The sequence below is a fragment of the Asparagus officinalis genome, chromosome 4, assembly GCF_001876935.1.
Source record: "Asparagus officinalis chromosome 4, Aspof.V1, whole genome shotgun sequence".
NCBI lineage: Eukaryota > Viridiplantae > Streptophyta > Magnoliopsida > Asparagales > Asparagaceae > Asparagus > Asparagus officinalis.
Window position 1 is genome coordinate 30846765 of NC_033797.1, and position 22886 is coordinate 30869650.

The window sequence follows — 22886 nt, forward strand, 5'->3', positions numbered from 1 at the left end:
GAATAGGTCGTGGGTGGAGAAGGCGTTGGCGGGGTTAGGGTTTGAGATCGATAGGGAGAAGAGTAGGAGAAAGATGAGTGTTTTATTTGGTTGTGGGATTTGTTATGTAGTAATTGGTTAATTTGAGTCCTATTATGATTAGGAGTCTAATCAATGAAGGTAATGGACCGCTTCATCTTTATGGAGACTCAATAACGACGGTATTAGGATCAAATCAATGAATCAATGAAAGGACTAAAAATCTGTTATCCTATCTCACATCATTTCTCTAATATTTGTAATCACTTGATGAATGCTTTAAAACCCGTCGTCATTATATACACATTAATGATGATCAACTGGTCTCTTCACTAATTTTTGTCGTTAAATATTAGATTTCTTATAGTGTCTATTCCGCCGGCTCGAACACATGCTGGCCGTAAAAAGATCATCCAGGGAAGAGACAGAGAGACAAGCTGCTGCCTCGGAGGTTGAATTGGTCGAGACGGAGAGGTTGCTGGGGCGCTACCAGACCATCAGCTCCAAACAGTCAAGTACTATCCAGGGACTGGAACAAGAAGTGGATGCTTTGAGGTCGACTGATGACTCCCTTGGCGACTCTTTTTTAGCGACGGCCAGGGGGCGATCAGGCCCTTCTTCGGGACTCGGTCATGGGCATTAAAGATATCCCGCCGTTTCTCCCCTTTTTTTAGAACTATGGAGGACATATTGTAATGAAACTTTTTGAATGAAAGACAAATTTTTGCTTTTATGCCTAAGCATTTGGCTCGAGTTTTGTAGTTTGAGTAAATTAATTGCATAATGTCGATCCATATGTAGAACTACAATTAGTTTACTTTGAATGCTCTATGCTTGGCTGAGCAATCTGATCGACAACTTGTTTATTTTATCTCGATAGATTGTCATGCTTGCAGGAATCGTACCTTAGTGCGAGTGGTTGCAAGGCCTATTTTGATTAGACAACGACCCGTAGGTTGTGTCTAGGTCTTATGTTGTCGTCAAGGTCCTTAAATTTCCTTTAAGATCGAGAGACGACTGTGGGAGTTGGTCAAATAGTTATGCCTTGGGTTTATTCCTGACAAGGTACCAAGGCCTTGATATTCGACTGAGAAGTCGTTGTGCCTTAGGTTTATCCTGATAAGGAGATAATGATTTGATATTCGACTGATAAGGCATTGTCCCTTGAGCTTATCCTGATAATGAGCCAATGTTTTTGTTGCCGACTGAAGAGTCGTTGTGCCTTGGGCTTATCCTGAGGAGGAGCTAAGGTCTTGACCATGATGGTCGATGAGAGCAGGAGGAATCGACCACCAGTTGTGTGTTAAGCTTACCCTGATAAGGAGCCAAGGTCTTTGTTGCCGACTGAGGAGTCGTTATGTCTTAGGCTTACCCTGAGAAGGCGTCAAGGTCTTGACCATGATGGTCGATGAGAGCAGGATGAATCGACCACTAGTTGTACCTTGGGCTTACCCTGATAAGGAGCCAAGGTCTTTGTTGCCGACTGAGGAGTCGTTATGTCTTAGGCTTACCCTGAGAAGGCGTCAAGGTCTTGACCATGATGGTCGATGAGAGCAGGATGAATCGACCACTAGTTGTACCTTGGGCTTACCCTGATAAGGAGCCAAGGTCTTTGTTGCCGACTGAGGAGTCGTTACGCCTTGGGCTTATTCTGATGAGGAGCCAATGTCTTGATCATGATGGCCGATCAGAGAAGACAAAATCGAACCATATGTTGTGCCTTGGGCTTACCTTTAAGAAAAGCCAAGGGCTTTGTGTCATCTTTATGGAGACTCAATAACGACGGTATTAGGATCAAATCAATGAATCAATGAAAGGACTAAAAATCTGTTATCCTATCTCACATCATTTCTCTAATATTTGTAATCACTTGATGAATGCTTTAAAACCCGTCGTCATTATATACACATTAATGATGATCAACTGGTCTCTTCACTAATTTTTGTCGTTAAATATTAGATTTCTTATAGTGTCTATTCCGCCGGCTCGAACACATGCTGGCCGTAAAAAGATCATCCAGGGAAGAGACAGAGAGACAAGCTGCTGCCTCGGAGGTTGAATTGGTCGTCGAGACGGAGAGGTTGCTGGGGCGCTACCAGACCATCAGCTCCAAACAGTCAAGTACTATCCAGGGACTGGAACAAGAAGTGGATGCTTTGAGGTCGACTGATGACTCCCTTGGCGACTCTTTTTTAGCGACGGCCAGGGGGCGATCAGGCCCTTCTTCGGGACTCGGTCATGGGCATTAAAGATATCCCGCCGTTTCTCCCCTTTTTTTAGAACTATGGAGGACATATTGTAATGAAACTTTTTGAATGAAAGACAAATTTTTGCTTTTATGCCTAAGCATTTGGCTCGAGTTTTGTAGTTTGAGTAAATTAATTGCATAATGTCGATCCATATGTAGAACTACAATTAGTTTACTTTGAATGCTCTATGCTTGGCTGAGCAATCTGATCGACAACTTGTTTATTTTATCTCGATAGATTGTCATGCTTGCAGGAATCGTACCTTAGTGCGAGTGGTTGCAAGGCCTATTTTGATTAGACAACGACCCGTAGGTTGTGTCTAGGTCTTATGTTGTCGTCAAGGTCCTTAAATTTCCTTTAAGATCGAGAGACGACTGTGGGAGTTGGTCAAATAGTTATGCCTTGGGTTTATTCCTGACAAGGTACCAAGGCCTTGATATTCGACTGAGAAGTCGTTGTGCCTTAGGTTTATCCTGATAAGGAGATAATGATTTGATATTCGACTGATAAGGCATTGTCCCTTGAGCTTATCCTGATAATGAGCCAATGTTTTTGTTGCCGACTGAAGAGTCGTTGTGCCTTGGGCTTATCCTGAGGAGGAGCTAAGGTCTTGACCATGATGGTCGATGAGAGCAGGAGGAATCGACCACCAGTTGTGTGTTAAGCTTACCCTGATAAGGAGCCAAGGTCTTTGTTGCCGACTGAGGAGTCGTTATGTCTTAGGCTTACCCTGAGAAGGCGTCAAGGTCTTGACCATGATGGTCGATGAGAGCAGGATGAATCGACCACTAGTTGTACCTTGGGCTTACCCTGATAAGGAGCCAAGGTCTTTGTTGCCGACTGAGGAGTCGTGCCTTGGGCTTATCCTAAGGAGACGCCAAGGTCTTGATATTTGACTGAGAAATCGTTGTGCCTTGGGCTTATCCTGAGAAGGAGCCAAGGTCTTGGTTACCAACTGAGAAGTTATTATGCCTTGAGCTTATCTTGAGGAGGCGTCAATGTTTTTATTGCCGACTGAGGAGTCGTTGTGCATCGGGCTTACCCTGAGGAGGAGCTAAGGTATTGACCATGATAGTCGATGAGAGCAGGAGGAATCGACCACCAGTTGTGCCTTAGGCTTACCCTGATAAGGAACCAATGTCTTTGTTACCAACTAAGGAATCGTTGTGCCTTGGGCTTACTCTGAGGAGGAGCCAATGTCTTAATCATGATGGTCGATGAGAGCAAGAGGAATCGACCATCAGTTGTGCCTTGGGCTTACCCTGATAAGGAGCTAAGGTTTTTATTGCCGACTGAGGAGTCGTGCCTTGGGCTTATCCCGAGGAGGCGCCAAGGTCTTGATATTCGACTGAGAAGTCGTTGTACCTTGGGCTTATCCTGAGAAGGAGTCAAGGTCTTGGTTACCGATTGAGAAGTCGTTGGGCCTTAGGCTTATTCTGAGGAGGAGCCAAGGTCTTTTAAATCCGACTCGGAAGCCGAATGCCTAGAACCCTTAAGAGTCGACTAGGTCTTTGATGTTTTTTATTAATTGTTGAAATTTGTACATCATGGAGCGTAATTTATCAACATTTAACGTCCGAATAGCGTCGAATTCTTATTCTCTGCTCATATGAATTTTTAAGGCTGCCTTTTGCAGGAGATAAGGCCACCGAAACGGAACTTTCTTGGTTGTTTCTTGTCGTCTTTGAACGTTCCTCTTTTTGACGAGGGCGAGTCGTTGCTTTATTGACCATCTTCGTTACTGGGTGGCTTAGGACACTAAGTCGCCAGTCGTTGAATATCCGGACTCGGATGTTGCCCTCTCTTTTGAGGGCGAACTGTTTGGCTTTAGACGTCGCTGAGTTGTCGACATATTTGCCATCTCATCGGTCAGGACCTTTCTGAACTTGAGTCCTTGTTGAGGTCTTTGCAGGCCGACGGTGGATGTGATGATTTTTAATAGATATTGCTTCATCACCGTTAGTTACCCTGTATGGCCAGTGTCCTATTGATTGAGTCTTCGGAGGTTGGTGTTTAACAGAAGGCTAGGCAACTTTTGTGATGGGGGCTTCTTGTTGGTGAAACCTCAGACGCCGATGCTTTGTTTCCTGGAATTTGATGGGATCATAGTTTCCCCTGGGGGATTCTAGGAATAGCAACGACTGGACCATCCTGTGAATGGAGGAATCTTCTTGTAAGTATAGTACGAGTCGCATGCTTCGACCACTAGTGCTTGCTTCGGCTTTGGTGGTTCGAACTTCTGCCAGGGGCTAAGGACTGGATTTCCTGAGGAAGTAATTATCAGGTGGCCCTCCAAGTTTTTCCCGCTATCTCATCCTTAGTAAGTAGGAACTCTCTTCTGAAGGTGGTGATGGTCCGAGGAGACTGCCACAGACTTAATCACTGCTCCTAAGCTCGAATGAGCTATCGCCGATGGGAGCTTAAGCGGTATTAAATCTAATCATAACCTTTGTTGGAGGTGAGGTTCTGTTTTGTGATCCGACTCCAAGCTCCTTGGCTGTCCAGGAGGTGGAGTTCATCTGTGTCGGCGATAAGAAGTTTGTGCTTCATTTTTAAGCCAGACAAGCACCGTAGTGGTGTCTTTTCTTAGGAGGGCTCTCGGGGTTCTGGTAGTGGGTCCATCTTCTGGTGGATGACCTACTTGGCAAATACTCTCCAGAAAGTTGTTGAAGCCCTCAAGGGTTGCGCCTATGTTGGCTCCTCATAGTCATAGGCTAATCCTCCTTAGCTTGAATGATGCGATTCCAGGCTTTGTTTAGCTTGAATGATGCGATTCCGGTATTCTTCTTCAAGGATGAACAAGATCAGGCTCCTGCTCAGAATTGGGCATGTCTTAGAGAAGAAAACGAGCCTCACGGTGGGCGCCAAACTGTTGATGTCCGAGATCACACAGTCGATGGGAGCTATCCGCTGATGACGAAGAGTGAGAGGATGAGAGATGGGGCCGACTCCTCCTCCGACTTTATGCCCGATCCTTGGATTAAAATTCCTGATTCTTCTGCATAAATAAGAAGAATGAACCTTTAAGAGGGCGGAGCTTGTTTCCCCCGTGGTACCTCCGACGGTCAAGTCAGCTGGTGAGCTTGAGTGGGGTTTGAGGGAGTCCCGGGACCATTGAGGTCCTCATAAGAGGGTACTCTTTTAGAGTTATTAGTAAAAAAAAAAGGTCAAGAGGGAGAAATGATCCCCCGAATTTAATGAAAGTCCAGCCTCTTAGTCGAGTCAAGATTAAAAGAAAGAAGAACCTCCCTTTCCTTACCCTCCTTCCTCCATTTTATAGTCCTTCGCCCCTTGATTCTAACCCTTGGCTTTGACTATGTACAGGAGGGTGGTGGTGGGGTGAGCAAACAGGCTGCTGAGTTATTCTTTACTTTACAGATGTCAGCTGGCGACTGGAGGGGAAGTCATTTGAGCACATGAGAGGATGTCTCCAACATATCCTGGATTTGTCAGATGAGGCATTGGCGGAAGATAGGCTGGCTTCTTAGCCATTCTTTGCTTTACAGATGTCGGCTGGCGACTGGAAATGAAGTCATTCGAGCACATGAGAGGATATCTTAGTGATATCTGGGAAGTAACTTATGAGCAGAGTAAGCTGTTTATACCTGAGATTTGTTAGAGTTGAGATCTTGATGGGATCGATCAATATTATAGTGTTGATTGATGTATATCTGAAGAAAGCTGAGTTGGATTTTATCCCCTCAGTAGAGACAGGTTAGCTTTCAAGTCGTTCCTATGATTTGCCGATCAGATAGTCGAGTGAGCTTCTGGCCGAGGAGATAGCCGAGTAGATAGTCGAGCCGATTATTGAGGAGTCGTCTCGATTTATGAGGGATCGACTAATCCCGCACTTCACGTCGGTAAAGATGACTCGTTTGCTCGACGGGTCAATAGACTCGTTCTTGGTTGGGCTTTAGGCCGCTAAGCTGGTTTGGGTCATATCTCTTTTGGGCCTATAAAAACATAGTTTCTCGATATTTTTGTTTTTAGATGGTGAATTACCACAATAATAGGGGTGAAGTTGATTAAGGGCCGCTCACTTCTCCGAATATCTGATTTTGAGTTGAGTAGCTACAGTTGCATAAATAGCAATTCGTGAGAGAACAAGGACTAATTTTTCTGTTGTTCCTTCGACGATCAAGTCAGTCAGTCAGTAAACTTGAGTGGGAAAGTAATAAATTACGTGAGTTCTAAAGTGCAGTCAAAATTGCTTAAGATAGTTCTTGGAATAGTACATCTTTTTATAGTGGTGGAAAAATGGTAATCTCAGCCGAGCATAGGATGGCGGAAAATGAGTATGGGCTGGCGGCTATGTCGGCGCCTACTTTACAAGTGTCAATCGACGAGTGGAAAAGAGGTCAGCTCGGCATTAAATGCGAAGTGATTGGGGCATGTCGGTGTCGACGTGGTCCGATGAGTTATGATGGCTATCGGGGCTAGAGGCATGATGGCGCCTGCTAAGCATTTAATGCGACGCCGATGTGGTGTCAGTGGGTGAGGCTCGAGGTTGAAGTCTTCCTTTAGCTTGCTGAGAAGTAACGCCTCTCGAGTCGACCTCGCAAGGCGGATAATTGGTCGAGTGGGCTCGTAGTGAGTCGTCTTTGACAAGAGGACCGACAAGTAGCACCCTTAGAGTCGACTCATGAAGATATCGATTCGACGAGTCGGCTAAGTCAGGATCCTTGATCTTAACCATTAATTTGATTTGAGCGGTGTATGTAAAAGGACACATGTCCGTTGCTGGCAAAGGACACATGTCCGTTGCTGGCAAAGGACACATGTCTGTTGCACTTTGGTGACTTTGAACACCATAACAGTTAGCCCCTTTCACTTGGAGTCGGCTTGGGCATGGTCCGAGTGAAATAAGAGTTGCTCTTAACGGACATGGGTGTGCATTAAATGAGAATTGAAAAGTCTCTTCAGCATTTACGTGTCTGACGTCACCACACATTTTTTTTGACTGCATGTTATTCGAGATTTAGTGGGCTGCGTCTCGATCCTTGAAATGTTGCTTCGGATTTTAATAATTAATCTCGGTCGTTAGACAAAGCTTGATCCGACCATTGAGATTCCGGTAGCTACGAATTGAACAACCCATATATAAAGACAGGGCCATGGAGATGACGGTTATCGTCTTTTAAAATTCCCTTTTGAGAAATCGAGATTCTTCCTGCTTATCTTTCTCCGACGATCACTTCTCCTTATGATGGCATCAGATCCCGTAGACTGACGGGCTCTTCTGGCAGAGTTTCACTCCAATGTGACCTAGATATAGAAGAGGACGCTCCACGGGAGGTTTGATATCGCCCGAGAGTATGAGCTAATGGCCCCGACGAGGTCGAAGGTCGTCTACGATCATGGGCCAGACTGGGGTCTACTTTACTTGAAGCATTTGGAGTTTGGTCTGCGGTTGCTCTTGCACCCTTTTATCTAACAAGACTTTGCAGCTTTAGGGGTATCGCCAGCCCAGATGAAGCTGAACGTCATCGCAACCTTGATGGGGTTCGTGGTGACTTACCATTGGCTGGCAATAAAGTCATCCCTGCGAATCTTGGATCATTTGGTGAGTATTAAGGTGAACCAGACCGAGCCCCATTTTCATTTCCAAATGGTGGGGAAGTATAGACTCATTACCGACCTTCCTGACTCGAACAGGGACTAGAAGAAGAAGTTCATCTAGACCGTGGGGGATGACTTGGAGCTGGGTTGCTCGAACTGACCCGAAATAAGGAGGGAGGCGCTAATGGTCGGTGACTTGCTCGACGTTGAGAGGGACGCGCTGGATCAAATCAAGACGTATGCTAGCTCTTACCGAGTCGAGCACCTGCTTGATAACTCGGTCTTGCGGGTGGCCAGTGTATCTGTCATACCTCCCTCAGCCAGGGACCAGGAGAGGACTTCTGCCCTGATTTTAGGAACGGCAGAAGCGACGATGACACCGTCCGCTCCTCTGACTGACCCTCAGGAAGAGCCATCTGCAAGGCTCCAAAAGCGCCTCTGTCGCGACTTACTCCCTATGGAGGCAGAGACGGGTGAGGAAGAGCCTTCTGCCGCCCTCGTCCATAAGCAAAGGAGGAGGCCGATGAAGAGCCAGTACCTTGGGCGGCGGTCGAGGTGGTCGAGATCGACATCATTCATGTGGACGAGTTAGCTTGAGGAGAGGAGGCTGAGGCTCCTCAGGAAGAAGTTGAGGTCGAGGCCAGTACCTTTGCTGGCGAAGGGGGGTCATCTGCCTGTTGTAGCTAGTCGCCCCATCGAGGAAAAGAGCCGGTTGAGGAATAGACGACGCCTCCCACAAGACTGGAGTATCCCTATCCTCATCGCGTTGCTGAGATTAGGGAGGAAGAATGGGGCAAAATAAGGCATTACCTCATTAGATCTTCGGGGGTCGGCCCTCGATTCGTATAGGAGCATGGCCCTGAGCACCGTTATCAGCCTTCTCATCATCTTAACATCAGAGGGTCTGTCCTTAGTTCTCGCCTGACTCAGTCGAGAGCGGTCGAGCAGTTTTGGCTTCCTCAAGACGAGGAGTCCTTGAAGGGGGTTCGTAATGCCGTCCTCCATCAAACCCTTCGGAGCTACTTGGTTCGAAGGGTGTTGGTGAAGTAAGAGATATACGGTTGGATGGAGCAGATCCGGACTTCATATCTCAAGCTCTTAGGAGAGGATGCTTCCTTAAAAGATGGCAGAAGGGTCGACTCGGAACGGGCTTCGGAGACGCCAGCCCCAAGAGCTCCCGAGGTTAACAAGCTTAGGCTAGAGTTGGATGAGAGCAACAGGAAGGCCAGGAGACTGGATGAAGCTCTCCAGGAGAGGGACCGTGCTAAGGCACAAGTCGAAGTTGAGAAGCAGACAGTAGTGCATGCAATGCGTCAACTGGATGAGGAGCATGCAGCGCTTGTCGAACTTTAATGGGAGGTCGCCCACTTGCAGGAATCACTGGCAATGGCCTAAAGTCGCAAGGCCTACCTCAAGTCTGCACTTTATCACGAGGAAATCATAGAGGGGTATCGTCAAGGCCTTATTGGAAAGACAGAGGTGGCGACAGCCTGTAAGGCTGAGTACGACTACCTCTTGGCACAGCTTCTAGTCGAGATGAGGAACCTATCCGATTGCTTCCATTATCCTCCCATTGTAGCCAAGTGTTTAAATGAGTTAGTGAAGGTGGAAGCACTTGGAGGGGGGACTCGATCTTGATAAGGAAGATGGGGAGTCGAGGATGAAGTTCCCAGGGTGCCAGGCGGGAGGACCGACGAAGGAGGTGACTGCTCAACTCTGCCGTCGATTGTTATCGGTGGCTCCTTGCCTTGGACTCTAGGAGCGGGAATGGACCTCTCTTAGTCTTCTAGGTCTTTCCTATCTTTTTCCTTTGCTTTTGTATATATGTGCATATGTATCTTGTATACACTCCTTACAAATGAATAAAGAGATTTTTTAAGCCTAATTATTTTCCTTGTGCTATGCGATCTTATTTTGGGTCTTCTGGATGAATTAGCTCCATCATAGGCTTGTGAATTTGACTGCTAACTCAAGGGGACTCGTCTTTCGTCGAGAAAATATGTCTCGAACTCGATCAGTTGTTTCTTGTCCAACTTTATTGTGCTTGGAGCCACTTGAGCGGATGACCCTTGTTACTCGGCGTATAAACTACTTGGGGCGAGTGCCTGAGAGTTATACGTCGGCTTCTATGGAAGGTCCTTTGCTTTTGTATATATGTGCATATGTATCTTGTATACACTCCTTACAAATGAATAAAGAGATTTTTTAAGCCTAATTATTTTCCTTGTGCTATGCGATCTTATTTTGGGTCTTCTGGATGAATTAGCTCCATCATAGGCTTGTGAATTTGACTGCTAACTCAAGGGGACTCGTCTTTCGTCGAGAAAATATGTCTCGAACTCGATCAGTTGTTTCTTGTCCAACTTTATTGTGCTTGGAGCCACTTGAGCGGATGACCCTTGTTACTCGGCGTATAAACTACTTGGGGCGAGTGCCTGAGAGTTATACGTCGGCTTCTATGGAAGGTGAGCTATGTGGAGAGTTTTCTTTCAAGTCCGTTGTCGACTCTTGAGGGTCTACTGCGTCTGGTCGACTGTACATCTAATAGACATTGTTCGGTGAGTTTCTAGAAGTCTTTATTAGGCAGGTGAAACATTACTGTTTGAAACGACGTGATGACGTCATTAGAAGCTAGAGAGTTATGACGTCTCTTCGATTTTTGAGCGGAGAGGTGTGGAGTAAAAGGGGGTAGCGCTTCGAGTTTTGTGCAGACCGTGTGGATTTTGAAGTGTATCTCGTCCGTTCATTTTGAAACAAGCTGACCGTTCAGATTATTCCACATGTCTCCCTTGGGTGCTATTTATAGCCCCACTAGTAGCGAAAAGAGGTTTTCTTCACAAACTTTTTTGCTTTAAATCTTTGGCGCTTGTCTCTCTAATTTCCCAAATTTCCTTAACCATCTTTCATGGCTGTTTAGACTTCCACCATTGGCCGTAATGAGGAGAAAAATTAATCTTCTCTGACCGATCCGATCAAAGATCTGCATTGAAGAGCTCAAGATGTACTACGAGCTCTATGACCTCCCCAAGACCTTTACGTTTTCAGCGCCGAGCATGGATGAGCCGGTGTACCGCCACGACCAGAACAAGTCGTCGCTGTACATCGCCCATCTTGAGTATGGGCTTCGGTTGCCGCTCCATTCCTTCATTAGGAATGTATGTGTTATTAGGAATGTATGTGTTACTCTTGGGGTATCCCCTCCCAGTTCACCCCCAACGCGATTGGGGTTTGGTGGGCTTCGTAGTAATTTGCCACCGGGTCGGCGTCCCGCCGAGCATGCACCTGTTAGGGAACTTAGTCAATGTCAAGTCGACAAAGAAGGACCTCCATTACTTCATCCGCTATACTGGGGGTTGTAAGTTGGTATCTGATGCTCCAGAGTCGAATAGAGACTGAAAGGAGCAGTTTATATGGGTCTTCGGGACCGACGACATCTTGTCCTCCCTTGATTGACTTAAGATTAACAAGGATGTGCTGAAGTTGTGCGTCCTTACTGCTTAGGAGAGGCAGTAGCTGGAGAAGATCCACTCTTATGTCGGGTCTCGTGAGATAGGAAATCTCTTCGAGACAGCATCTCTCCGTGTGGTGAGCGTGTCGATGGTCTCACCTATTGAGGCCAACAAGGTGAGAGAGAGCATGTTGGCCCTCCCCCTTGAAAAAAGCCCTAAGAGAAATGCGAGGGGTGAGGAATCGGGCTCGCTCACGAGGCCCCAGAAGAGGTTTAAGGGTAAGGTCGAGAGTGGTCGCGATTGCTACCCAGTTGACGTGACAGAGAGTGAAGGCCAAGGTGAAGGCCAAGGTGAAGGCCAAGATGGACCAAGGGCCGAGTGGGTCGACTGAGCAAGTCCAGGTCAACTCGGCCGAAGAGCAACAGCAGCCGGCCGAAGAGCAACAGTCGATTGAGATCGTCGTTATCAATGACGCTTCCCCCTAGGTCAGCGGGGGAGGCTCTAGCGGTCGAGATTGCTGAAGTTAGGGCTCTTGCTGAGGAGACAGTCAGCCCAAGCCCTAGGCCTGAACCATCCCGCAGGCCAGGTAAGGAGCCTGTCGGGACTTCAGGAGGTGACGAAGAGCAAGCAGTGCCCCTTCTAGAATCTTTGGCGGGCGAGGCCGGCGAGGAGCAAGAGGACAGCTGCTGGCCTTTCCGCCATTAGATTGCGGGGCTTGATCCCCAAGTCTAGGAGAAGTCTAGGGTCCTACGTCGCAGAGCAGCCTCTCGACAAAGAGAGCTCGGTCTTGGGGTTAACAACTGCCCAAGTCCGAGCTGTCCAACAGTTTACCCTCCTAAGGGACGAGGCGTTCTTGTAGGAGATGCCTAGCGTCAGCTTCCACTTGGCCCTCAAAAGTTACTTTGTCTGGGGGGTACTGCTAGAGTCGGAGCTGTTTAGCATGCTCTCCTACATGTACAACTCCCCTCCTGAGTTGGCGGGGTTGGCTAAGGAGAAATCGGCCATAGAGGAAGCTGAGAAGAGGGTTGCCGCATTGGAGGCCGAGCTGAACAACATTGAGGCTAACTGGCATTGAGAGCTAGACATGAAAGAAAAGCTCATCAAAGGGTATAGAACCTATGGTGCCAAACAGACGACCTTTATTGAGAAGTTTCAAGACAAGGTGGCCTAGTTGAAGGAGGAGGTTAGCCGTCTCCAGCAAGGAATTTTTGAGCACGACGGTCGCCTAACTTCTCTAGAGGGGAAGGTCGAGTCTGAGAGGCGCCTTAAAGTGAAGGCCGAGGAGGATGTTCGATCGAGTCGTCTTTCGGCTGAGCAACTGAAGCGAGACCTTGAGGAGGAGCGATCGGCTCACCAGACGTCCACCACAATCGTTAAGGATCTAGAGAATCGGACTTAGAACAGCATAAGGCGAAAGTAGTCAATGACTAGCGTCACAGTCCCTTAGGAAAAATCGCGGTGGTCCTTGGCTTGCAAGGCTGGTGTCAACTACCTGATCTCAATGCTTCCTCCTATCTCTCGACCCGCGCTTGACCGTCTCTATCCTCCCCAAGTCTCTTGCTGCCTTGACCTCCTAAAAGGTGATCGAGGTGAAAGGAGGGCTGGAGCTAGCCTTGGACGACGGGGATGATGATGAGGAGTCAGGAGACAACCCCGGTGAAGTCCCTCCTGCTTCCTCTTCTACCGCTCCCACCCCTCCAGCTTCGGCAGAGGATCTTCCAAGCCTTACTCCCGGATCTGGCTGAGAGATCTGAGGGCTTGTATCTTTTCTTTCTTTTTTTGTAAATATCAGTGTAGATAATGTAATAAAATTTCTTCAGAGTTTAGGATAAAGATTTGAACTTTACTCTCACTTTGGAATTTGCCTCCAATTGTCCCTTGTTTAGCTTTGGTAGCTTGTTTCTTTGTTCTGATTGAGAGAATAGTTGTCGTGAGCCGGTTGCATTTGGGCGATCCGAGTGTTGACGGGGCGAGTCGACCGGCTTGTTTGTATTTTCTCTTGTTGGTGAGATGTCTCGGTCTTTTTGTTGAGGACGACTAAAACGTTGGGTGCCCAGGACTTAATGTGGATGCCTGAGTCTTTTTAGCAAATAACAACCTGGAGGTTGGGTGTCTAGGTCTTAGTGAGAACGTCTAGATCTTTGACAAAATAATAACCTGGAGGTTGGATGCCTAAGACTTAATGTGGACGCCTAGGTCTTTGATAAAATGACAGCCCAGAGGTTAGGTGCTTAGGTCTTAGTGAGGACGCATGGGTCTTTCCGCTCAGCTGTGATGGTCGGGTGGTAAATATGGGAGTCGACCGAATGGCAAGTGTACCTCGGGTTTACCCTGAGAAGGCACCAAGGGCTTATGATTCATGCATAGATTTGATACTACGAGAGTGTGACACCAGTGTTATCGAGGTGCAAGGCGCAATGCGGGGCGCAAAGGCCTCTTATACGCACTATGCGTAAGGCGCACAACGATGCGCGTACCTCATTGAATTGAGGCGCACAACTCAAACTAATATTTTTCCAACATAAGACAAAGAAGCATATAAGCAACATGTTTATAAATTATCACATAAAAAGACTAAGAAATATAAGTTCACCTACTAAATCACGAAAGAGTCTTAATTAGCATGCATAACATAGAGAAGTTCATAAGTTTCCACAAATCACAATACAAGATAATCTCCAACATAAGCAAAAGTCTATGAAACAAAACAAGTAACAAATAAGAAATATGTATTTTCATTTAAAATATGATATATGTATTTTTAAGTAACAATTAAGTGATTAACAAACATGATTTTTCATAATTTTCTAGTTAGCATTCTTAATTGCTATTTGCTAGTTAGCATGAAAAGATGAAGAATGGAGGTAGCAATTGCATATTTACATGTTCATAATGTTCTAGTTAGCATGCTAATTAGAGAAGAAAGTTACAATTAGCAAACAAGCATATTTACATGTTCATAATGTTCTAGTTAGCATGCTAATTAGAGAAGAAAGTTACAATTAGCAAACAAGTATACTAAATTACTAATTACGTTAGCATGCTAATTAGAGAAGAAAGTTACAATTAGCAAACAAGTATACTAAATTACTAATTACTATTTTTTTATAGGTTAAACATGAAAAGATGGACTATGGATTAGTAACTAGCAAGAAAGAGTATTATATGCTGTAAATATGTAATATATAAATTATTTAAAAAATAGAAGAAAGTGTCTATTACATGATGCAGGTGTCAAGCGCACACGAGGCGCGCGCGAGGCGCACATGACGCGTACGCAAGGCGCACAGCGGCTCACGCGAGGTGCGCGCCTCATGTGCGTGCAGCGCCTCGCCTCTAGTGCGCGGCACAATTGTCCCAGCCCGAAGCGTCCCGCGTCCAGGGCGCGCTCCTCAATAACAATGTGCGACACAAGAGTCCGATTCGACAGGATTTCATTTAATGAATGAGATTTTGTACAATATTATTGAAAATATCTTTTGAGATGCTCAATATTCTAAGGTTATTGTAGGATTCTTCCATCCGGGGCTCTTAGCCGGTAGGTGCCTACTCGCAACTCCTTAAGAGCTGTGTATGGGCCCTCCCAGTTAGGAGGTAGCTTGCCTCTTCTGGTGTCTCTGTCGAATGCGACTTTACGAAGAACGAGGTCACCAACGTTGAACCTCATTGGTCGGATCTTGCTATTGTAGTACCGGACGATTCGTTGCTGATTGATGACCTGAGTCCAGAGCGTTTTCTCTCAGATTTCATCCAGGAGATCGAGCCGGACCTGAAGTCCTTCCGAGTTTATGCCCTCGTCGAAGTGTTACAGTCGAATGGTTGGCATGCCTACTTCGACTGGAGTAACCGCCTCAACACCATAGGTTAGCTTGAACGGAGTCTCCCCAATTGAGTTCTTGTGGGTAGTGCGGTAAGACCAAAGGATACTAGGCAATTCTTCAACCCAGTTCTCTACCGTCGCGCCACCTTCTTCAACATTTGGAGGATGCACTTGTTAGTGGTCTTTGTAAGTCCATTGGATTTGGGATGGGCGGCTGAGGAGAACTTGAGGCGAATGTTATATTCTTCACAAAAGCTTCAGAAGCCTCCGCTGTCGAATTGAGTGTCATCGTCAGACACGAAGGAAAGGGGCACAACAAAGCGACAGACGATGGACTTCCATATAAAATTTGTGACGTTGCTTTCATCGATTTTGGCCAAGGATTCAGCTTCAATCCATTTAGTGAAGTAGTTATTTGTCACAATGAGAAACTTCCTCTGTCCTGAAGCTATGGGGAGAGAACCTGTCAAATCCAATCCCCATTGAGCAAAAGGTATGAGACTTAGGATGGAAGTTAGTTCGGTGGTTATTGCTTGTATGATGGATGAGAAAAATTGGTACTTCTTGCACTGAGAGATGAGCTACCTTGAATCGACCAGTATAATGGGCCAGTAGTACCATTGGCGGATGACTTTCTGCGCGAGGATGATTTTCACATGTTCCCTCATGGATCTCATTGAGAATATAGCCGGCTACTGGTGGCCGAAGGCATCGTAAGTAGGGTCTAACATTGTTGCTCGAGTATGACGTCCTATAGAGCTTCTCGTCGATCATGAGATAGCGGCAAGAGTTCCTTTACAGACGCCTGGCTTCGGTGGGATCTTCTTGCAAGATGCCCTATGTTAGGTAGAGGGTAATGGGATCCAACCAATAGGGCACCATGGGCGTCTCGGTTTCCATGACGGTCTCCGACGACTTGGAAATGCTGGGTTGCTCTAGAGTGTCGGTGTAAACAGGCCTTGAGTTGATTCTTAAGCTTGTTGAGCCGAGCTTGGAGAGGGCATCTGCCCAGGTGTTGAGAGCACGGGGGACTTGGGCCATCTTGAAGTCTATAAAGTCGGCCAATAACTCCTTAACCGCTTTGAGGTATAAGGCCATCATCGGGTCTTTAGTTACATCTTGCCTATTTACCTGTTGTACGACCAATTGTGAGTCGGCCAATATATAGAGGCGTTCTACCTTCAGCACTTGTGTCACTCAAAGGCCAGTAAGAAAAGTCTCATATTCAGCTTCATTATTTGAGGCCGTGAAATAAAAAAAGATGGGAGTGTTCGTGCGTCAACCCATCGGGGCTATGTAAGACCACTCCCACTTTACTACCGGCTTCTCTAGAGGACCCATCCTCTTTCAACAACCACCATGAAGCAAACTCGGGCGAATCATATTCCGAAGTGCGACAAACCTATAGGGCAGGTGCCTGGACCGTTGGGGGCACTGGAGGTTCTTGGCGAGTCGACGGTGAGGGGGCATCTGGATCATCGCTTGAGTGCGACGAACCTGTAGGGCAGGTGCCTGGACCGTTGGGGCACTAGAGGTTCTTGGCGAGTCGACGGTGAGGGGGCATCTGGCTCATCGCTTGATGATGGTGACTCGATTAGAAATTCGGCCAATGCTTGGGCTTTGATAGTCGTCCTGGACTCAAACTGTACATCATGTTCGCTGAGTTTGACTGCCCATGCGACCATTCTTCCAAAAGTGTAGGGCTACCGAGCGCTTTCTTCAGAGACAGACTTGTCTGCACAATTACAGTATGAGCTTGGAAGTAAGTGCGGAGTCTCCTCGTAGTGATGATGAGGGTGAAAACAGCATTCTCTACGAAGGTGTAGTTGAGCTCGCTCACTTTCAGAATTCAGCTCACGTAGTACACGGGTTTCTGGACGTTCTCTTCTTCTCGAATAAGAACGGAACTGACGGCTTTGGAGGAGACAGTCATATATAGGTACAAAGTCTCCCCTTTTATGGGCTGGCTCAGCAGTGGTTTGGTACTCAAGTAGACCTTGAGATCCTGAAAAGCTACACTGCATTCAGCCGTCCAAATCTTACTCCATGCTCTTGCTTCCCCTCAAAGTTTTGAAGAATGGGAGGTTCCTTCGGCAGATTTGAAGAGGAATCGACCCAGCATCGTTATCTTTCCATTCAGCTTCTGCATATCCTTCAAGGTGCACGGCTCGGGTAGTCACTCTATGGCGGCTATCTTTTCGCGGTTGACCTCTATGTCTCTCTGTGTGATCATGAACTCCAGAAACTTTCCTGATTATACCCCAAAGACACGATAAGCGGGATTGAGCTCCATGCGGTAACGTCGAAGGGTGGAGAATGTCTCGCCCAAATCTGATAAATGGGCCGACGCTTGTTTTGACTTCACCAACAAATCGTCCATATAAGCTTCCAAATTACGACCGATCTGGTGCTTGAAGACTTTGCTAACAAGTCTTTGGTAAGTGGCCCTAACGTTTTTTAGTCTGAACGGCATTATCTTGTAGCAATAGGTCCCCTGGTCGGTGATGAAGGAGGACTTCTCCTGGTCATATTCCGCCATGAGAATTTGATTGTAGCCAGAGAATGTGTCCATGAAACTAAGCAGCTCATGCCCAGCACTCTCATCGACTAACTGATTGATTCGAGTCAGGGGATAGTTATCCTTGGGACAAACTTTGTTGAGGTCCGTGAAGTCGACACACATCCTCCATTTGTTCAGTGCCTTCTTCACCAACACTACATTGGCGAGCCATTCCGGATATTGGTCTTTCCGAACGAAACCAGCTCTAGCTCTGAGGAGCCGTTCGACTTTATCGGCAGCCGCCTTCTATCGCTCAGGGCCGAGATGTCTCTTCTTCTATCGCACAAGCTTAGTGTGTCTGTCGACAGTCTGCTCGTGGCTTATCACCTCGGGGGAACCCCCGACATAGCTTCGGGTCCCTAGACTAACACATCAGCGTTTGCCTGCAAGAACTCCATCAATGCTCCCCATAAGGGCTCCACTAGGCTGGATCCAATCTTGACTGTTCTTTGCCCTTCCCTGTCGACTGGTATCTCCTGGAGCTCTTCCACTGGCGTCGTCATCTGCCGCTCCGTCGCTTTCTCCATTTGGAGACAAGTCTTCTCAATGACTTATTGCATACCCTTACCTTTAGTCGACAGCAGGTAGCAGGACCTGGCCTCTCGCTGGTTGTTCCTGGCGACTCCAACTCTGTTAGGAGTCAGGAATTTAACCATCTGGTGGTAAGTTGAAGGGATGACCCGCAAAAGGTGGAGGACGGTTCGGTTCAAGATGACATTATGGGCTGACTTGAGATCCATTACCAGGAATTGGACTTGAACGGTGGATTGCTTGGGGTTCTCCTACCGTTAAGGAGAGAGTGATCATTCCTTCCGGCAAGAGAGTATGGCCAGTGAATCCAATGAGGGGGCCTCTACAGTGGAGCAACCTAGATTTGTCGATACCCATCTGGTTGAAGGCATCGACATTCAAGATGTCCACCGAACTTCCTGTGTCGACCATAATCCTCTTCACTTGAAAGCCATCAATCCCGACTGTTATGATAATAGGATCGTCATGAGGCGTTTCGATGCCTTTCAGGTCGGCGACTCCAAAAGAGATGGGCTCCTTCACTCTCGACCTCTTATCATATTGGTCGACCTATAATTCCCTCTTGGCATACCTCTTCCGGGCGTTGTTGGACGACCCTCCGACGGTGGGACCGTCACTGATTATGTTGATGATCCCCTTGTGGTTGGGCTCTGGGGTCAGCTATCTTGGTATAGTCGAGGACAGGACGACCGCGAGCGGGATTTTCTGTCTGCCTTGGCTGGGGGAGCTTCTCTCTGGTCTCTCAGAGAGACAAGCTTCTTCAGGTACCCTCTCCCGATCAGGTCCTCAATATCCCTTTTCAGGATGAGGTAATCATTAGTGATCTCTATGATAGTGTCAATACTGTTAGGCATCTCGGCTCTGCGGATACGACTTCATCTTAAGAGCGGGCTCCTTGAGGTGCCCCCCTTTGGACCATGGCGAGAGCTTCTGCGAGGGAGGTGTTGAAGATTGTGAGAGCGGACCTTAGTGCCAGGTCCCTTTGTAGGTCCCTCCTGTCCGACCAATTAGAGCGGGAGTCAACTCTTGAGGGATCTCTCGGCCATTCCCGCCTCAGTGGGAGGGCTCTCGCCGACTCTGTTGTCGGCATCGCCACCGGTATTGCTGCAGGTGTCGGTGGTACAGGTGGCGCTAGTGTTGTCGTTGGTGCGACTACTGCTGCAGGAGTCATGGCCGTGGAGGTCTCTGTGGCCCTGGTTGCCATCTTATATGCTCGGGGGCCCTTCATGTTCATGTGTCCATGAGCTTTGGCCATTAGCTGCTCATAATTGGCGACTGATTTCTTAGCAAGTGAGTTGACAACTTATTGTTCTGCAAGCCGGCCACAAGAGCGGACATAGTGACCGCATTTCCTAGGTCATTAACCTCCAGCCTCTTCACTTGGAACCTCTTGAAGTAGGTTCGAAGGCTCTCTCCAGGCTCTTATCTCATATGGATTAACACATATCTCTGGTGTGGTCCTTCAGGGTGAGACTGATCAGCCCTATCCTCAGAACCAGATGTGTTTGTTCGAAAAAAAAAAGAATGTCCTACGGTGGGCGCCAAACTGTTGATGTTAATAATCAAACAAGTTATTATAATAGGGGTGAGGTTAATTAGGGGCCACTCACTTCTCCAAATATCTAGTTTTGAGTTAAGTAGCTTCAGTCTGCACAAGTAACAATTCGTGAGAGGACGGGGACTAGTTTTCCCATTGTTCCTCCGACGATCAAGTCAGTTGATGAACTTAAGTGGGAAAGTAATGAACTACGTGAGTTCTAAAGTGCAGTCAAAATTACTTAAGATAGTTCTTAGAATAGTACATCTTTTTATAGTGGTGAAAAAAAATAGTAGAATGGTAATCTTAGCTGAGCACAGGATGGCGGCAAACGAGTATCGACTGGCGACTACGTCAGCGCCTATTTTGCTGAGCACAGGATGGCGGCAAACGAGTATCGACTGGCGACTACGTCAGCGCCTATTTTACAGGTGTTAATCGACGAGTGGAGGAGATGTCACCTTGATATTAAATGCGAAGTGTTGGGGCATGATGGTGCCAACGTGGTTCGATGAGTCACGATGGCTATCGGGGCTATAGGCATGATGGGGTCTGCCAAGTATTTAATGCGACGCCGACGTGATGTCAGTGAGTGAGGCTCGAGGTTGAAGTCGTCTTTTAGCTTGACCGAGAAGTAACGCCTCCCGGGTCGACCTCGCAAGACTTCAGATAATTGGTCGAGTGGGCTCATAGTGAGTCGTCTTCGACAAGAGGACCAACAAGTACCGCCCTTCGAGTCGACTCATGAAGATGTCGACTCGGCGAGTCGGCTAAGTCGGGATCCTTGATCTTAACCGTTAATTTGATTTGAGCGGTGCATATAGAAGGATACATGTCTGTTGCTGGTAAAGGATTGCACTTTGGTGACTTTGAACACCATAATATGTTCTTAGTCTTTAAAGCTTACAAAGCGCGATTCGAGCTTGAATCTAGAAAGAAGATCAAGTGCTTGAGGACAGATAATGAAGGAGAATACACAGATAATAAATTTCTTACATTCTGCAAGCAAGAAGGCATAAAAAACAATTCAATACTATATATACTCCTCAACAAATGGAGTAGCGGAGTGGATGAACAGAACTTTGTTAGAAAGAACAAGAGCAATATTGGTAACTACAAATCTAGATAAAGTCTTTTGGGTAGAAGTAGTAAAAACTGTCTGTTATGTGGTGAATCGATCTTCATCAGCTGTAATACAGTTAAAGACACTGATGGAGATGTGGACTGGCAAGCCAGCTGATTATTCAAACCTTTATATATTTAAAATCTGGTGTACGTAATGTACAATGCTCAAGAAATTACAAAGCTAGATTTAAAATCCAGGAAATGTACATGCTTGGGGTGTGCTGACGGAGTAAAATGATATCGCTTGTAAGATCCTACTACCTGCAATGTTATTATCAGCAAAGATGTTATCTTTGTAGAGAACAAACTACAAAGAGAAAAAAAGAAAGCAGTTCAAGGAAGGACTTAGAGACTGTAGTTGTTCAGGTAGAAAATGATCTAAATTTTTCTGAAGCGACACCGGAGCATGATGTACAAGAACTAATCGAGTCCGATGCCCTAGAATTTTGAAGGTCAACTTGTGAGAGAAGACCACCGACTTGACACTCGAAGTATATTACGGAAAGTAATGTTGCATACTCTCTTCTAACAAAGGATGGAGAGCCGCTAACTTTTCATAAAACTACAAATAGCACAGATGCATCTTTGTGGATGGTAGCAATGCAAGAAAAAATTAAAGCTCTCTATAAGAATAAGACTTGGGTACTTGTGTCACTACCACATTGGAAATAAATGGGTCTATAAGATCAAGCAAAATGGTGACGATCAAGTGGAGCGATATCGTGCTAAATTGATAGTAAAACGATATGCTTAGAAAGAAGGTATTGACTTTAGTGAAATATTTTTTCCTGTAGTTTGACTTAAAACAGTTCGAATAGTTCTGGATATGAGCGTTATATTTGACTTATATCTAGAGCAACCAGATGTGAAAATAATATTTTTTCATAGAGATCTTAAAGAAAAAATTTACATGCTCCAACCAGAATGTTTTGAAAAAAAGAAAAGAGAACTTGGTTTGCAGGTTAAACAAATCTGTGTACGGTCTACAACAGACATTAAGGTGTTAGTGCAAGAGATTTGATTCATTCATCATGAGTCTTGGATACAACAGACTTAATTCAGACCCTTGTACATATTTCAAGAGGTTTGATAAAAATAACTTTGTTATTTTATTGTTATATGTTGATAACATGTTGGTTTTAAGCCCCAACAAAGATCGTATTAGAGAATTGAAGCCACAATTGGCTAGGAAATTTAAAATGATTGATTTAGAAGCTGCAAATAAGATTCTAGGGATGCAAATTTATCGAGACAGAATTAATTGGAAGAGTTGGCTTTCTCAGAAGAATTCTTTGAAGAAAAACTTGCGGCGCTTCAACATGCAAGATTATAAGTTAATTTCTATCTCACTTCCTGTTAATTTTAAATTATCCTCCAGTATGAGTCCTAGCAGTGAAGAAGAGAGGATGGAGATGTTTCTAGTATTGTATGCATCAGCAGTAAGAAGTCTAATGTTCGCTATGATTTGTACAAGACCAGACATTGCACAAGCAGTGAGAGTAGTTCGTCAATACATGATAAATCCTAGTAAAGAACATTAGAATGCTGTAAAGAGGATCCTAAGATACATCAAGGGAACCTCAGATGTTGCATTATGTTTTGGAGATTAGATTTTATTATCAATGGATATGTTGATTCTGATTATGCTGGTGATCGTGATAATAGCAAATCCACCAAGGCTATGTGTTTGTACTTGCTGGCGTAGCTGTAAGCTGGGTTTCAAAACTATAGTCAGTTGTGGCTATATCAACAACAGAAACAGAATATATAGCAGCTACATAAGCTAGTAAAGATGAAATATGGTTGAAAATGATACTGGAGGAACTCGGGCATGAACAAAAGATGATTTGATAGTCAAAGTGCTTTGCATTTGGCAAGAAATCTAGCTTTTCATTCAAGGACGAAACACATTCGAGTCCAGTACCACTTCATTCATGAGAAAGTGGAAAAAGAAATAGTGGATATGCAGAAAATTCACATCAAAGGTAACCTAGTAGATTTTTTTTTACGAAGGCAGTCAGCACTGACAAGTTTGTTT

At 46.0% G+C, this 22886-nt stretch overlaps 1 protein-coding gene across 3 annotated transcripts in view; it reads left to right on the top strand.

Annotated features, from left to right (window-relative positions):
* LOC109837090 (protein CTR9 homolog) overlaps positions 1-22886 on the top strand; it is a 72510-nt gene that overhangs the window by 19309 nt on the left and 30315 nt on the right. The gene's annotated exons all lie outside the window — the stretch shown is intronic.